The sequence below is a fragment of the Mixophyes fleayi genome, chromosome 10, assembly GCF_038048845.1.
Source record: "Mixophyes fleayi isolate aMixFle1 chromosome 10, aMixFle1.hap1, whole genome shotgun sequence".
NCBI classification, from domain to species: Eukaryota; Metazoa; Chordata; class Amphibia; order Anura; family Limnodynastidae; genus Mixophyes; species Mixophyes fleayi.
In genome coordinates this window covers 78,044,808-78,061,624 of record NC_134411.1, presented here as the reverse complement: position 1 = coordinate 78,061,624, position 16,817 = coordinate 78,044,808, and the positions used below count along the sequence as shown (strand labels likewise).

The following is a 16,817-nucleotide window of genomic DNA, read 5'->3' as shown; positions in this document are numbered from 1 at the left end:
GAGCGAAGCAGTCAGCTAACAACTAAAAACTTTAAACCAATACAGCATAAGGTGAAACTCAATACCACTGTTCCAAGACTTTACGAATCCAAAGTCTTTACGATTGGTCGGTACTAAACTTGGCATAGTCGTGACTGCCCCCTTCTGGACTCACATTGTCGCATACGACAGGATATCCTCCACCCCAGAGGCCCAAGAGTCAGGTTACTGCAAAAGGGGCAGTGACGTGCGGCCAATTAAACGGTAGCACCTTCGATTACTGCATTGCTCTCCTACCCATAGCCAGGACCCTTTAATGGGTACCTGGCCCGCCACACAGAGAAAGCACTAAGGGACCTAAATGCCTGTAAACGTGAATTATGAACCACTCCATGCCCTCATCTGGGAGGTGCGCCCCGTCTGTACGGAAAAAATGAGTGCGCCTCACCGTGATCCATGGGTGAGCAATAGCAAACCCACCTAAAGCTTCAACCACTTTACTCGTGGCCTTATTGACCTTCCGAATTATGGTCTTCATAACGGGAGGGGCGATGGGAATTCTCCAAGCAAGGCAGGGGATAATGTGGGACCTACCTATCCTAATCCCAGGCCATCTAGCGTGCAACGCTCTCAAATCCTCTCTTATACCGATAATTAAATCCAAGGATTTGACATGGCCTAGCTCATTACCGCCTGCATGAACCAATAGAATGTCAGAGGGGCCAAATTGGTTAATTTCGTTGTCCAAAAGTGGCATGATAGCATGCCAAAACAATCCCCTCCTTCCAACCCATCTGAATGTTATAGGGTTGGAAATAGGGACCAGTCATAGGCCATATGATGTTTCTCGGCCCAATATACATATGAGTGGCCTATGACCCATACTTTAATCTTCCGCAAACCTAAGACCAAAAAATATAATTGGTTAGGGCCATAAAATTAATTTGCTCATTCGAACCAAACATATATATATATATCTGCTGGTGTGAACCAACCTCTGGACATCACAGTAGGTCATTACAAGCTAATCCTGAAGCTTAAACACCCAGCGGTCCATGAGCAACTAATTACCATAAACTTTTTCTCATAACAGAGAAAATTGGAGGTATCTAAAACCAAGCAGGTCTGGGTGTAAATTTAAAGAGACCACTTTAACCTTATAACGTATTAAAAATGGAGAAACAACAAAGTGGGTTCCGGTGCAACTAACGAACCGCTTTATCATAAATTAGTATACCAAGCCGGTCCAAATGAACTATGACACGGCTTTAAACTCCATAAACTGCAGTGTACACATACTAAATATTGAAGGTTCAAATACCAAGCAGGTCAATGTGCACCATAAGACCGCTTTATCCTCCAAAGCTACAGAACATAAATATGAGTATAAAAGGTTTATTTAACAAACACAGGTTGACTGACGTATGTCATACCTTTTATACTTAAAGTACAAAATTATCGGGGGCTTACAACCAAGCAGGTCCAATGAACTGTGAGACCGCTTTATCCCCTAAAGTGACATACGACAGCTAAAAACTATAACATGCAGAATAATGTTAATGTTAACCAAGCAGTTCCCATGACTGTGGATCCGCTTTACTTCGTGTGCAGTTCTAACTCCTTACTAGATACTGGACATTCAGGTCAAATTCGCACGCCATTAAAATCTTGCAAGAAAGTGGCCCAAATCTTAAGATCTGCCCGAATATCGGATGCTAGGCGTATTCGCACATGAGGCCTTGTCATGCCTGCTGTGTCCAATTGTAACTTCCTGCTAAATATCCTGCCCATAGGGATCACCCTACAAGCAAAATTCAATGCACCCAGAAGTGACTGGATGCGCCGCAGAGAGCTAGCGTCTGCACTCAGAACCTCTGATATGATTGTTCGCAGTTTCTCAATCTTATCCCTGGGTAAGCGGCAACATCCTACCGTGGTGTCTATCTCTATTCCCAGAAATGATAAGCAGGGGGCTGGACCCTCTGTTTTGTAATGGGCTATAGGAACTCCCATAACAGCAAAAAGAGCTTTTGCTGCAAACAAAACTTCAGAGCAAACAGGGGATGAACCTGGGCCTATAAACAAAAAATCGTCTAAATAGTGTGCTACCCCAACGTGGCCCGTTCCTGCTTGTATACACCAATGCAGGAAGGAGCTGAAGCACTCAAAAAACGAACATGACACAGAACAGCCCATAGGAAGACAGCGATCAATATAAAAGCCGTCTTGGAATTTGAAGCCCATGAATCTAAAAGATTCTGGGTGAAGCGGGAGAAGCCTAAAAGCAGACTCGATGTCCAGCTTAGCTAGAAGTGCGCCTTTCCCATAAGATCTCACAAGGGCCAAAGCTTCCTCGAAAGACTGGTAAATTACCGAGCTGTGGTGAGCATCTATGGCGTCATTTACCGATGAACTGAGGGGGTGGGACAGGTGCTGAATTAACCGGTATTTACCCTCAGCTTTCTTAGGCACTACTCCTATAGGGGATAAGATTAAGTTCGCCAACGGAGGAGACGGAAAAGAACCCTGCATCCTTCCTAAGGCCACTTCTTTATTAACCTTTTCGAGTACTACTTCTGGCAAGACCGACGCCGACTTCAAATTCCGGCCATCCCCGGATCGTACCGGCCCGGATATGGGAAGCCTAAAACCTACAGTGAAACCTTCTTTCAGAAACTTGCCTTGTGCGGCATCAGGAAAGAAACCAAGCCATCTGACCAACACATCTAACTTAATGGGCGATGGGGCCTTGCCCAGTGGGTCCCGACATGCCCCGCCCCCTTCCTGCACCTGGAGCATTCCTGGTGCATTCCCGCACTGGGTGCGGGCCTCTACAGATCGCACAGGCATGCCTGTACGTGCAGGTGTCCCCCCTGTTGCAGGTGGAATTATTGAACACAAAACATCTTTTCTGCTTACGCCCCCCTCCTCCTGGAAACCTGACACTCGACCGTTGCTCTTCACTCTGAGGTCGCATAAGCTTCGACCACGTTTCAACATCCTTGCATTCAAAGGGGATACGCCTCATCCCGTTGGCTTTTTCCCTGAAACTCTCGTCGTACCTACGCCATATTGTAGGCCCATCATTGACTACCATCTCCACAATGAGGTGCAGGTAGCGCCATACGTCTACCAGCGCCTCGGGTCTAGTTTCCACATAACAGGCCGCGAATACACAGAAGCCTGACAGCCAGTTATGAAATGACCGGTAAGCTTCCTCACCTATTCCCCCTCTACTACACGCTGCTGTCAACTGCTTTTTGGATTGTTTTGTTAAGGAAAACACATCCACCAGGAATCCTTTGTTGATCCTGTCCCTCACACATGGTCTCACACCTGTCAGTAGCGCTGTATTGTCACACAACACCATGGGGCCCCCTATAGCTGCGTGAGGCAAGGCTACTGCGGGAACCGCTTTCACTGGTTCAACCAAATGTTCCTTTAATAATTGCAGCAGCTTGCGCGGTCCTTGCTCGTCATCTGACGAATCGTCATCAGTAGATGACATTGGAGCACTATGTGTCAATGTGTGTAGTGTCAATAAAGAAGGGTTCTCACCAGCAATGGTAACCGCAATCCCTTGTCCCGGCTGTGGGGCGATGGCCTGAGAACCAACGGCCGCTGTGATGATTCCTGGCGTCTCGGGTCCACTGGCCGGCATACCAGCTTGTTGTATCGGAGCTCCTCCTCCAACCACGACCATTCCATTATCTGGCTGTGCCTGTGTCACTGGGCGAGAAGAAATGTTAGCAGATGGCAAAACATCCATTACTGCACACCCATGCCCCACACCGCTGAGCGACATGAATGGGACCTGCAGGAGGGAATGTATCCTGTCTCAATGAAAAGTTTGCTCCGATCTGTGGCAGGCTTCTCTCCTGCGGCGGATAGGGAGCAATCCATAGTCTGGCCACACTCTGTTCCCCTTGTGTCTGAGGGGGAGGGTAAGGGAGGGACCAGGCTGCGTTATTACTTGCCTGAATGTTATGGACGTGAGAGGGCTGCCCGTATTGGAACTGATTGTTATAGGCATTAAAGGGGGGGTTCCCCGGCTGCGTTACAGCCTGCCCTTGATAAGGCAAAATATTGCCCACCCCCGAAGGAAACCAAGATGAGCCAGTGACTACTTGCTCCAACATAGGGGACTGTGATCCAATTATGCTCGGGGCACCCAATGACGCTGAAGGGCCTCCCGATGAAAGTGGGCGGCCTCTAAACCTGGACCATCCTTCTGGCATTAGCGGGGGAACTCTTGTGTGGGCATATCCCGTTTGGGCACCACCGATGTTATGACTACATTGACTGTCAGGGGGAGGGGGCAGCACGTTGGCGTTGGGCATCACCAAATTCTGTGTAGTGGGGGGTGTTTGTGCAAAGAAACTGGCACCTTGTGCATTAACATAACTGTCATTACTTAGTGCAACCACACTTTGCTCTCTTACATTCACTGTTGCTGAACTACTAACAGGATTTCCCATCCTTGTGGACGAATTAATTTTCCGGCCGCGATTCGCCGATGGGGATATCCTCCTACCCCCCCATACCTCTTTTCCCTCCCATTTGTTTACTTGTTCCAGAATTAGTAGGGCGCACAGCCCGTTCAGGAGCGCGTGACCTTCTGAAGTTGCCCCTCTTAACATTAACCTGGCGGACAGAGGCGCTAGCAGTCCCCTGCGTCAGTACCATTAAATTGCCTGCAGCGGTTAGAGGGTCCCCTCCCCCGTTAGCAGGCTCCACAACAATCACACTCCCCAGTCTACTAGCCCCCCTGACTAGCTGTGCCCCCAGGTGCTCCCCCAACCAGTGACCCAGTGGTGGTATGGGGATCCCCCCCACCCCTCACAGGCTCCCCCATACAAATAATCCCACCCTCATTGAAAGTCTGGCCACCGAAGCCCCTAGTGAGCTCCGGTGCTAACATCACCCCTGAGCCTGTGGCGGTGTGAGGCTCCCCTCCACCGCTCACAGGCCCCTCTGCCCCCTTAATGCCTGGCACCAGCTGACCATCACCAGCACCTGCAGCGGTGAGCGGGTCCCCGCTACCGCCAACAGGCGCTTCCATTAATACATTTAAAAATCTATGGTCTCCATGGCAACCGGAGCCCCTAGCGATCTCCGGTGCCACAACAATGTCCACGCCTGTAGCGGTGCGCGGGTCCCTGTTGTTTTCGGGGATTTACTGCTAAATTACTATGTATCATTCTAGCATTGCAGCAGATATCTCAGATATCTGCTGCTTTGCATGTATTAACGTTTTTCTGAGCACTCCCCATAACAGTCTATGGGGAGTACTCATTAACGCTATGTATCAAAGTCTGCCCTGTGAAATCTTTCTCTTTTTCTACATGTAAATGTAGAAAAACAGAAAGATAAAGCTGGCGTACATTTTCTTAACTGAAAACTTTCTCATCTGCCAGCTCTGCTCTGAAGAGCAGAGCTGACAGCGCATGTGTAGAGGGATCATGTGATCACTCCCTGTCACATGACTCACCTTCTTGCCGTCCAGAATGTTAGTGCTCATGCCCGAGGGTTTCGGTCGGCGCATGCGCGCTAACAAAAAGAAGGGGAGAAGATCAACGCAGCTTTCTGCGGATGAGAAGAGACTGCGATGAAGAGGTGAGTCTCTTCTCAGGGACAGCAGGTTATCGGACTGCTGTCCCAAAGATTTTTCTTGATACATTGCTGGAAACTTTCAATCCTCATCAAGGAGATAAGGATTGAAAAGTTTCAACAACAAAAAGTGAAGGATGATAAATAGACCCCTATGTGCTGACAGCTCTGACCCTCCACGTATCTCCCATATTGTCAATTACTGCTTTGTTTTAGAGATACGATCAACTGGACAGTGTGTGTTCTGGGCGTTTCACCCAATTATTCTGCCTCTCAGAGACCAATTTGGATTGATTTACTCGGGAGAGCTATTGCACAATGAGACCGAGACCAAATGTGATTTTATTTGTTATTTCCAGTTCATGGACTTGCTGCAAATGTTACCATATGTTGGTTTCTATATGTAGGATGCACTACAGGTGTCACGAGCCGCGGCGGTACTCACAGCCGCCCCAGCGTCCCGGCCGTCACCTTGACGACCGGGACGTCATTTCCTCTTCCTGTCCGGCCGTTACCAGGGCAACGGCCAGACGCTAGTACACTAGCGCTGCGTCCCGGCGGTGCTGGTAGCCGGGCGCATGCGCATAGCAGGCAGCCTGTGGGCTGATTAGGCTTAGTACAGGCATTAGCCTGCAACTGTGTAGGTCAGGGGCAAGCCCTGATTGGCCCTGCTGGATACTAGTAAATTAGCCTGCAGGAGTGTGTTCAACTGCTGATTGGTCTGTGTCTGTATTTAAGGCAATGAGAACTGCTGCCTCATTGCCGGTTATAGCTTCTGTGCTCCAGTCTGCTGACCTGCTTGTTCCAGTTCCTGTATCCTGTTACCTACGTTTTGACTACCCGTGTTTGACCCTTGGCTTTGTATTGGACTTCGCTTGTGTTTCCTGTGACCCTGATCCTTGGCTCGTTTACCCGTTCCGCTTCTCTGCCTGTGACCTTTGACCTCAGCTTGTTCATCGATACTGATACCTGCTGCCAGCCTTTTGACCTCTGCGTGGACCTGACTCTTCTTGCCTGGGTTCTCCCCAGCCGGTACACACTTCACGACCCTCTGCCAGTCTGCAGCCCAGTCTGTCCCCACCATCAGGGGCTCCAGTGAACACCTGACTGACAGAGTAGACTCCGGGTTGTGTTGTGCCGGCTGGAGGAGTTCCTAACATTATAACCGGCCCACTCACGGAGACAAGATTAGGATGGATGCAAGTGGATCCACACCGTCTCCGGCACAAACCCTAGCAGGCCATGTTGAGTCTTTGTATCAGATGATGCAGGGATTGGCTGAGAGTATGTCTGTTCAAGAAGAAGCCACAAAAGCTTCACAATCTCCTCCAGATCACATCTGTGAGCCCAAAATGAATTTACCGGATCGGTTCTCCGGAAATAGAACCTTGTTTCGGAACTTCAGGGTGAGCTGCAAACTCTATTTTCGGATGAGACCCCGCTCCTCCGGTTCAGAGCAGCAACGAGTTAGGATTATTATTTCCCTTCTACAGGGTGACCCCCAGTCCTGGGCGTTTTCTTTGCCACAGACCAGTCCGGCCATGCAGTCCGTAGACTCCTTCTTTGAGGCATTGGGTTTACTATATGATGACCCGGATCGAGTGGCCTCCGCGGAAGCTCATCTACGGTCCTTGAAACAAGGCCGACGGTCGGCAGAAGAATACTGCGCGGAATTCCGTAGATGGTCACCTGACAGTGGATGGAACGACCCTGCCTTACGTAGTCAGTTCCGTGTCGGCCTATCCGAACAGATTAAAGATTCGCTGGTGCAATACCCGTCTCCTAGCTCTCTGGAGAATCTGATGCATCTCTCCATTAAAATTGACAGGAGATATAAAGAGCGGAAAACTGAAAAGGAAACGTCATCACCTCCATCCGCCTTCGTTCCTATCTCCCAGGATGGTGAGGAACCAATGCAGTTGGGAGCATACCGTCTTTCCTCTGAGGAAAGAGACAGGAGACGGTCACAAGGCTTATGTTTATATTGTGGCGCAAGAGGCCACTTCTCCCGTTCTTGCCCAAAGAAGTCGGGAAACGAGCATGCCTAGGGAACGAGGGGAGAGTTCACTTAGGTCTACAAATTGTCTCCCCAAAAAATGCGGTATTGGTTCCTGCACAGCTCACGTTCAGTGCTTGTTCTGTGGGTCTGGCGGCCTTCATTGATAGTGGAGCTGCAGGTAACTTCTTGGACTTCGAGTTTGCCCGCTCTGCTGGAATTCCGCGGGTTAAACTCAAATCTGCCATCACGGTATGTGGCTTAGATGGTGCTCCATTGCCAGGCGGTAAGGTTACCTGGGAGACCCCGCTACTACAATTGAGGATTGGGGCTCTCCACTCCGAATCTATAGTCTTTCGTCTCATTGAATGCCCGTCAGTGCCTTTGATTCTAGGTCATCCTTGGCTATCCTGTCATAACCCTGTCATAGATTGGGCAAAAGGAGAGATTGTCCAGTGGAGCCCTCATTGTTCACAATCCTGTTTGACAGTACCTCTACGTGTGGTTCGGTCCATTCCGGAGCAGCTTCCCTCCCAGTATCATGACTTCTGGGATGTCTTCTCTAAAAAGGCTGCTGATATTTTACCACCACACCGGGAGTTCGACTGTGCCATCGAGTTAATTCCAGGTACTAAACTACCCAAGGGACGTTTGTATTCTCTCTCCGGTCCAGAGACCAAATCCATGCAGGAGTACATTGATGAAAATCTGGAGAAAGGCTTCATCAGGCCATCTAAGTCTCCAGTAGGGGCTGGGTGCTTCTTTGTGTCCAAGAAGGACGGTGGACTCAGACCATGTATCGATTATCGGGGACTGAATATAATTACAGTTAAAAACACCTATCCGCTTCCTCTCATCTCTGTACTCTTTGATCAATTAAGAGGAGCAACGGTCTTCACAAAAATCGACCTTCGTGGTGCTTATAACCTCACACGCATTAGAGCAGGTGATGAGTGGAAGACGGCGTTCAACACGCTCTCGGGCCACTACGAATACTTGGTCATGCCGTTTGGCCTTAGTAACGCTCCTGCTGTGTTCCAGGATTTAATTAATGAGGTGTTACGTGAGTTCCTGGGACACTTTGTTGTTGTCTACTTAGATGACATTCTCATATATTCCAATTCATTGCCGGCACATCGGAGTCATGTCAGACAAGTCCTACAGAAACTACGGGAACATCATCTCTACGCGAAACTCGAAAAATGTGAGTTTGAGGTTAAGAAGGTATCCTTTCTTGGCTATATAATCTCTTCAGAGGGTTTCTCCATGGACCCCACCAAGGTCCAGGCAATCCTGGATTGGGTACAACCCAATAACCTCAAGGCAGTTCAGAGATTCCTAGGATTCGCCAATTATTACAGGAGATTTATTGGCGGTTTTGCTGACATCGTGGCTCCTATCGTTTCCTTGACTCGCAAAGGGGGTGATCCGGCTGTTTGGTCACGGCAAGCAATTAATGCATTTAAAATCTTAAAGGAAGCTTTTGTGTCCGCTCAGGTCCTCAGACACCCGGACCCAAAGGTACCATTTATTCTCGAGGTAGATGCTTCTGACGTCGGTGCTGGAGCTATCTTGTCACAAAAGGATCCTCAGACTCACCGCTTGCATCCATGTGCCTTTTTTTCCCGCCAATTCTCCTCAGCGGAGACCAATTATGACGTGGGAAATCGAGAATTGCTAGCAATTAAATGGGCCTTTGAGGAATGGCGACACTGGTTGGAAGGCGCTGCACACCAGATCTCCGTTATAACGGATCATAAGAATCTGCAGTATATTCAGTCAGCTAAACGCCTAAACCCCCGTCAGGCTCGGTGGTCACTGTTCTTCACCCGATTTAACTTTATTATCACTTATCGTCCTGGTTCTAAAAATATTCAAGCGGACGCTCTGTCTAGAAGTTTTCTGGCACATCATGCCCCAGTCACTAACCCAGAGCCTATTGTTCCTGTATCCATGGTCCATGCCGGATTAACTCAAGATCTGAGCTGTACCTTACAAAGGTTTCAGAAGTTGGCTTCTGACAACACTCCGGTAGGACGGTTGTTTGTCCCAGTTCATTTAAGGAAGACAGTTCTTGCTGAAGCACACAACAGTCGGACTGCTGGACATCCTGGCATCTACAAAACACTAGAGATACTTTCCCGTACCGTATGGTGGCCGTCTCTATCTGCCGACGTCAAAGGTCACGTCCTGTCCTGTGAAGTTTGTGCCAGGAACAAGGTTCCCAGGACTCGCCCGGTAGGGCAGTTGGTTCCATTAGCCGCTCCTGCTAAACCTTGGACACATCTATCCATGGACTTTATAGTTGATCTACCACTCTCTGCGGGACACAATACCATTTGGGTTGTGGTAGACCGGTTTAGCAAGATGGCGCATTTCATTCCACTAGCCAGGCTTCCTTCTGCTCGAGATTTGGCCATCCTGTTCATTCAACACATTTTTCGCCTCCATGGACTCCCTACAGACATCGTCTCCGATCGGGGTTCTCAGTTCATTGCGCAGTTCTGGAGATCATTCTGTACCCTCCTGGGAATCAAGATTAGTTTGTCATCAGCGTACCACCCTCAGTCAAATTGGCAGACGGAAAGGGTTAACCAGTCTTTGGAGAAGTTCTTGCGATGCTACACGTCGGAGTTCCATGACAACTGGTCCTCCTTGTTGCCCTGGGCGGAATTTGCCTGTAACAACTCCTGTCACTCCTCCACCAAAACCTCTCCGTTTTTTTGCAATTATGGTTTTCACCCCAGATCGAACTCTTTGTATTCTCTCCAGTCCGTTGGTATCCAGGAGATCCGTTCCACTGCCAGGGATCTCAGAGTTATCTGGAAGAAAGTGCACTCATCTTTAAGACAAGCCTCACTTGTTGCAAAAAAAAATTCGGACCGACACCGTACCATCTGCTCTCTTAAGGTTGGCCAGAAAGTCTGGCTGTCTACAAAAAATATCAGGCTGAAGCAACCTTGCAAGAAGTTGGGCCCTAAATTCATCGGGCCGTTTTCCATCATCAAGCAGGTGAACTCTGTTGCATTTAGGTTAAAAATTCCGGGCTCGTTAAGAATTCCAAACACATTTCATTGTTCTCTGTTAAAACCAGTTCTTTATCCAGCTCAAGCCCAGTCTTCAGGCAAGCCACAGAGGTACAGTGTTCAGAAAATCTTGGATTCCAAAAAAGTGCAAGGACAGGTGCACTTTTTGGTACAGTGGAGGAACCGCGGGTTAGAAGAACACTCTTGGGTTCCGCGGAGACAACTCCATGCTACCAAACAATTGAAGGAATTCTTTAGGAAATTTCCAAGAAAACCTGGGTGTCGGGGTCCCTTGACCCCTCCTCAAGGGGGGGTACTGTCACGAGCCGCGGCGGTACTCGCAGCCGCAGCAGCTCGCTTCTCATGCGCCCCAGCGTCCCGGCCGTCACCTTGACGACCGGGACGTCATTTCCTCTTCCTGTCCGGCCGTTACCAGGGCAACAGCCAGACGCTAGTACACTAGCGCTGCGTCCCGGCAGTGCTGGTAGCCGGGCGCATGCGCATAGCAGGCAGCCTGTGGGCTGATTAGGCTTAGTACAGGCATTAGCCTGCAACTGTGTAGGTCAGGGGCAAGCCCTGATTGGCCCTGCTGGATACTAGTAAATTAGCCTGCAGGAGTGTGTTCAACTGCTGATTGGTCTGTGTCTGTATTTAAGGCAATGAGGTCTGCTGCCTCATTGCCGGTTATAGCTTCTGTGCTCCAGTCTGCTGACCTGCTTGTTCCAGTTCCTGTATCCTGTTACCTACGTTTTGACTACCCGTGTTTGACCCTTGGCTTTGTATTGGACTTCGCTTGTGTTTCCTGTGACCCTGATCCTTGGCTCGTTTACCCGTTCCGCTTCTCTGCCTGTGACCTTTGACCTCAGCTTGTTCATCGATACTGATACCTGCTGCCAGCCTTTTGACCTCTGCGTGGACCTGACTCTTCTTGCCTGGGTTCTCCCCAGCCGGTACACACTTCACGACCCTTTGCCAGTCTGCAGCCCAGTCTGTCCCCACCATCAGGGGCTCCAGTGAACACCTGACTGACAGAGTAGACTCCGGGTTGTGTTGTGCTGGCTGGAGGAGTTCCTAACAACAGGGTATATTTTAACACTATATGATATTCATTTATATTTGTATTCTATTATACATTTTTTTCTTTACAATTTATAGATTAGCGCACTGATCAAATATTATTTTATATATTTCTTACATTTATGTTTTGTCTGTGTTATGGTTTTAAGTTTATGAAACAAATAACATTGTTTTTATTCATTTCCACGGATTCTACTATATTTCATATACATATTTGATACTATTCTAGATGGCGGCATCCCAGCATTGAGCACTGTGATATATATTTTTATTAATCTAATTCAAGAATTAAAGTATAAAGGTACAACTATATAAAAGGTAAATACAGGTCAGTTTCTTCACAAACTGGCTCAAAAAAGAAACATCCTGGCTTACGTCTACATCACACTTTGAGGTAATGTGGTGTGGTGGGAAGGCGTAATATGGTGGAACATGGCGAATCGCGTCATTTTGGCTCCGTCCGCGACAAAATCGTCAGTCACACCATCATTTTTAGGGCAACCAATTAGTAAATAAAATATGTATTACTTACAACTAGACATGAGCAGTTCGGATTTGGAATTTTGGGGTACCGAGTCGAACCGAGTCATTGCCCGCACTAAATTCGGATCTGAAAACAAGACAAAACATCATCCGATATGATGCTAAATCTTGCAAGTTTTGGGTTTTAGAAATGATAGCATGTAGGTAAGACATTTGCTGCAATTCTGTGCTCATAATGTGGCTTGTAGAGGGTTGGAGAGGGTGCAAGTGGAAATGTATATTTAAATACTGCACAAATCTGTTTATATACAGACCAGTCGACTGAAAATTGTGTGAGAGAAAACGAAGAGTAAACAATCAGTGGCTACTGGTAGTAATAGTATATTAGTAAACTAATTAGAAGTGGACTAATAATATTCTTACTTGTTTTTAAAATCAAAGGGCCTGTTTCATCAAGGCTCACATACTGGGCCTGAGTCATTAAGGAAAGTAAGGCAAAAAAAAAGAGTAAATGTTCTCTGGGAAAAAACATGTTACAATGCAAGGGGTGCAAATTAGTTTATTATTTTGCACAGGAGAATACTTGTTGCTTTTTCATGTAGAACACAAATACTTGATAGCTTTATTTTTACACTGAAATTTAAAGTTGATCTAGGACATTCCCTACCCCAACTATAAATCTGTCCCCATTTTAAATTTTCCTCCCCCTCCAATGCAACATGGTTTTGTCCAGGTGCAAAGTTACTCCTTTTTTATGATTTGCTCTCCTTAATGACTCAGGCCCACCGAGCGCCATGTGCCTTTGTTTTAAAACGCACGGAATAAGGCCACAAGCTGTCTCTGGGATTCAAGCTGCCATGTAAGTTTACTTTACAAATATGTTTATTTTCAGAGTTTTGAAACATTTATAGGATCTACAGTTATGCACGTGGCTTTAACTTGTGTTTTTTACACATTAATCAGTGGCGGAACTACTGGCGGTGCAGTAGGTGCAAAGCCCATGGAGACAAGGGGGTCCGCTGCACTGCATCACGTTTTTAAAATTAGCAATTTTTATTCTTATTACTTTGTGACAAGTCTTTGTCACCAGGCAGGGGTTGGGCCGGGGGCATGGATCGTCATGATGAAAAGAATTGGTGGTCAGTGGACATCAACAGGCAGCCAATCGCCAGGCTGCCTGTTGCTGTATGGGGTTCCAGAACACCGTGCGTTCAGACAGGAAGTGTTCTCTTCCTGTCCGATCGATATAAGCAGCGAGGAGCAATGCTTCAGAACAGCGCCAGCCGTGGAAGATAAGTGAGGGGGTTCTTATTGAAAGGGGGTGGAGCAATGAGAGACATGGAGAGGGGCAGAGTGAGAGAGACATGGAGAGGGGCAGAGTAAGAGAGACATGGAGAGGGGCAGAGTGAGAGAGACATGGAGAGGGGCAGAGTGATACCGTAGGGGCACAAAACGTTATTGAAATTGAAGAAAGTTTTGTTATGGGAAAGGAGAAGAAGGGTTGTTCATAGTGTTTATGTTCTATATTTAAATTTCCTATACTTGAAATTTGAAGTCAACAAAACAAAAAAATACTATACGTTTTTTTGTTTTTGCATGTGGTGGTGGGGGGCCCACAACTCGCTAGTTCCACCTCTGATTTTAATGGTTTACATTTTCTAATTATCTTTCTTTATGTGTTTTGAGCACCATTCTCTAAACTCCAGAGACTGTTGTATGTTAAATTGGCCACTGAGTGCATATACATCTGAGGAAAGGGTTAACCTCCTGGGAGTCAGGACAAAGTCCCCCCTTTCCTCACAGGAGAGGAATTTGGACCATTTTAAGGGCTCAAATTAAGTCCAGGCTTGGCTGGTGTCTGGGGAGGGTGGAAGTCTTACACCTCTCCGATGAAGGAGAATATATGATGACCTTTCTGCATTGCTTTGATTTACTCTTCTCATCTATTGATGCGTTATGCTGTGGGTCTCACAATAAAGCTTCTGCTTGATCCCAACTCAAGACTTTGGCTGATGATGTTGTTAACCTACTACAAACACACATACACTGTAAACACAATACACAGTTACAAGAATATAGAAAATACATCATAAGAAACATACAGATGTGGACAATATTTTGGTAGCCTTACACCTCATTGAAACAATGCTTCATTCCTCCTGAAAAGTGATGACATTCAATGGAACAGCTGTCTCGTGTATACCTACATGTCTCTGGTCATAGAATAAAGCAAAGAAACAGTGAAAAGAGATAAAATATTGCTTATTCTCCAAAGTTATTTTAAAATGGGCCAGACAGATTTGTTAGTACCCCTTAGAAAAGATTATAAATAATTGGATTATACTGATATTTCAAACTAACTGCTTTCTTGAAGTAGCATCACACATGTCTTCATTCTTCAAACCAGTCATTCAGCCTACTTGCATAAAAGCAGTAACTCTGCTGTTTGGTATCATCATGTGCACCAGACTGAACATGGACCAGAGAAAGCAAAAGGACAGAGTTGTCTAAGGAGATCAGAAGGAAACTTATAGACAAGCATGTTGGGACTGTAGCCAACCTCCCTGGACTCGGCCGCAAGAGGAAAATCTACCACAGAATAAACAGAAGGATTGTGAGAATGGTAGAAAAAGAGTTAAACTTCCAAAGAGATACAAGCTGAACTCCAAGGTCACGGTACGTCAATGTCTGATCGCACCATACAACACTTTTTGAGCGACAGTGGGCTCCGTCAAAGAAGACCGAGGAGGACTCCACTTTTGAAAGAACAACATAGAAAAGCCCGATTGGAATTTGCTACAATGCATATTGACAAAGCATAAAGATTCTCGGAGAGTGTCCTCTGGACAGATGAGTCAAAACTGGAGCATTTTGGCAAATCGCATCAGCTCTATATTCACAGACGAAAACATGAAGCTTTCAAAGAAAAGAACACCATACCTACTGTGGGGCATGGAGGAGGGTCTGTTGTGTTCCGGGGGGTACTTTACTTTGTCTGGCATGAGGTGCCTTGAATCTGTGCAGGGCACAATTAAATCTCAAGACTGTCAAGTCATTCTGGAATGAAACATTCTGCCCAGTGTCAGGAAGCTCTGTCTCAGCCACAGGTCATAGGTGCTACAACAGGATAATGACCCAAAACATACAGCTAAAAGCACCCAAGAATGTATAAGAACAAAACATTGGACTATTCTGAAATGGCCTATGAGCCCTGATCTGAATCAACTTTATCTCTTACCTCCCTGTCTGTATGTATTACCCAGTATTGTTTTATTAATGTTGGTACCCAATTGTAAAGCGCTATGGAATTTGCTGGCGCTATATAAATATTGATGATGATGATGATGATGATTGTACTCCAATTATCTGGTCTGATGGATGTCTCCTGCAACAGCTATATGTACACCCTTGGCTAGATGTGACTAACTCAAATGTTGAATTCATTTATTTAGTCCTTAAACATTACTATTGACAGGAAATGTTGTATAAAGAATATGCACAATAAGTGGAGAAAGCATACAGCGCTGTAAGGAGACTCACAAAAGTGTAAACCAATTGATTTAAATAACAATTGATCAATCATAAATTGATATCCAAGGCAATAATACAAAAATCACTTTAATAAAATAACACACAAAAACCAAAAATGGCAATCATATCCAAAATGATAAAATGTGAAATAGTGAAATATATGTCGACTGATTAATATATTTGAAACAATACTGCAATATTGATGGAGAAGTTAATAATACACAGGTCTGCTGTATTTGCCAATCAATTTGCAAGTAGAATATATTTGCTGGCTGCAGGACACCGTGTAAGTTAAAAAAAAACCAAAAAAAAACAAAGAAAATATTTTTCATGTCCTAACTAACGAGTAAAACTGGCTACTTACAGTACACAGAGGCACTCCTCTAAGTCTTTGCAACCATAAGTTTGATATAAGTATCTACCTTAATCAGGAGATGACACCACAGGACTGTGCCATACGTTGCTAAGTGGTATAACCTCCGGGGTTTTGAAATTTAAGAGTTATAACATTGGTGTAGGCGACCAATAAAAACGTGGGACTTTTAGTTCCAAATGATGGCAATAAGGTTGTACTTTACAATCACATAACGCAGAGGTGCTCAAGTCCAGTCCTCCAGAGCTACCAGCAGGTCATGTTTTTAGGATTTCTCTCTCTAAAAACATGTGGGATAATTAAAATGCATAGTGTTGATTCCCCTCTTATGTGAATCCCCCTTTTGGGTTAACCTTGCACCACACTTACCAACCCAAAAATAAAGACACGGACACCGACTTAAGTTTGGAAATAAAAAGGTCCTTTTACTTTTGTTATTATTTTTTTTTTTTTATTATTTTCTTTATTTTATTTTATTTCTATCAAATCTATCAAAAGTTTCTATCAACAATTTGGACCTTTTATTATATAGGTGGCTAAGAGCAGGGCAGCCAGCTAAAACCAACATAAACCAATTAGGTGGAAAATCGTCTCCTTTCCACCAACCTAGGTTAAAACCTTATCTATTGGCCGGTACTATCGACTATAAATTAACTCAATACCCTCTGGACTCAAACTGGTTAAGCCCTTTCAAGGCAAAACCTGATACTCCTTACTAGAACATCAACGAGTCTGATAACGA

The 16,817-nt window shown here is 46.0% G+C and overlaps 1 protein-coding gene across 1 annotated transcript in view; it reads left to right on the top strand.

Moving 5' to 3' along the window:
• LOC142104326 (cytochrome P450 2J4-like) overlaps nucleotides 1–16,817 on the top strand; it is a 258,403-nt gene that overhangs the window by 66,361 nt on the left and 175,225 nt on the right. The gene's annotated exons all lie outside the window — the stretch shown is intronic.